Source organism: Pteropus medius, unplaced genomic scaffold (assembly GCF_902729225.1).
Source record: "Pteropus medius unplaced genomic scaffold, Ma_sr-lr_union100, whole genome shotgun sequence".
Lineage (NCBI taxonomy): Eukaryota > Metazoa > Chordata > Mammalia > Chiroptera > Pteropodidae > Pteropus > Pteropus medius.
The window spans coordinates 3,818,949-3,820,504 of NW_024344434.1; the positions used below are offsets into that span (position 1 = coordinate 3,818,949).

General features: G+C 35.0%; 1 pseudogene; it reads left to right on the top strand.

The window, feature by feature from the left end:
• Positions 1–239: 239 nt before the first annotated feature.
• Positions 240–358, top strand: LOC120610409 (uncharacterized; annotated as a pseudogene).
• Positions 359–1,556: the final 1,198 nt, after the last annotated feature.

A 1,556-nucleotide genomic window follows, 5' to 3' on the forward strand; every position in this document is an offset into this window, starting at 1 on the left:
CTTGCCAGTATTTGGTGTTGTCAGTGTTCTGGATTTTGTCCATTAAAATAGGTGTACAGTGGTATCTGCATTGTTTTCTACTGCTGAGTTTATGAATCAAAGTACTTTTGTATAATTAAATAATTGTTTCTAGTGTTTTCTGCAAAAGTGTAATTTCCTCTTTATTTCTCTTGCTTTCACAATTGTGCAGATGAAAAGAAAAATAACAAGGAATAGATAAAGATAAAATGCACAGTATAATCTACGGCCATGCCACTCTGAACAAGTCCGATCCTGTCTGATCTCGTAAGCGAAGCAGGGTCGGGCCTGGTTAGTACTTGGATGAGAGACCACCGCAGAAGACCAGGTGCTATAGGTGTAAAAAAATAAAAAATAAGGGATTGTAAACTGACAAGATCCTTGCAATCTGTGAGGTCAACCAAGGGTTGCCCTGCCTATAAAAAAATAAAAAACAAAAAATGAAAAAAAAAATACATGGTATATTAGATCAGTCCACCAAAGCATTTTACAGACTTTTGCAGAGAACATATTAGTAAACACCATAAGGTACTATGATGACTAATAATAACAATGATACTGTTAATGACAATAATGGCAGATGCTGCTGCTTATTAAGTAATTATCTTGTGCCAGGCATCATACTAGGTGTTTCTTAATCATTAACTCATAAAGTCTTAATAAGTGAATATTCGTATGTGTAGTTTTTACAGGTAAAATAAAGACTTAGATGTTGTTAATTTTCCCTAGGTTATGTATATAGAAAGCAGCAAAAACTATACTACTTAACTATACTACTTAATCATGTTGATTTCTGTTGTATAGATTATGCATGTCACAGGAGTGAAAAGAAGAGCTTGTAGCAGCCACACTTGTCTTCTGCCTCTAATCATTCAGGGAACCATTTGAAAGAGACGCATCTGAAAGAGGCAAGTAATGATTAACTCCTAAAATGCCTATTATTGTCAATTACTTGCACTTTAGCTTATCCTCTCTCCATGTCCAAACCTCTGCCTCATTATTCTATCTCTGTTAAAGTATTCTACTCAGGCCTTGGATGTGATGCATACCTTGATAGTCATCGGCATCTGCGGCAGAAGCAACAATCTTCCAGCAGCAGAATTCAGCTAAACCTTTAGTCTGATCAAGTGACAGAACATACCAACCCAATGTGGAAGCGGGCAGGTCACTGGATTTAGTAGATTTAGTTTCTCCTCCTCCATTATTAAATGAATAACGACACAACCACTTACCAGATGAAGACACAGAATTTCCTGGAACTTTGGAAGGCCCCCTACCATATAATCCTCCTACATCACATGCTTTTTATTTTCCACTCAGTGAAAACATCTCAACTTTGATGTTAATCATGGCCTACATTTTTTTTTCTAATTTTCCACTTATAAAATAATCTTTTTACTTTTGCTTATTATTTAAATGTAAGTAGAATATACTGTGTATGTTTATAGATAACTTGTTTCTTTTGCTCAGTATTCTGTTTGTGGTCTTCATTGGCGTTATTCTGTATAACTGGTTTCTTTTGTAGGTTTTATTTATTT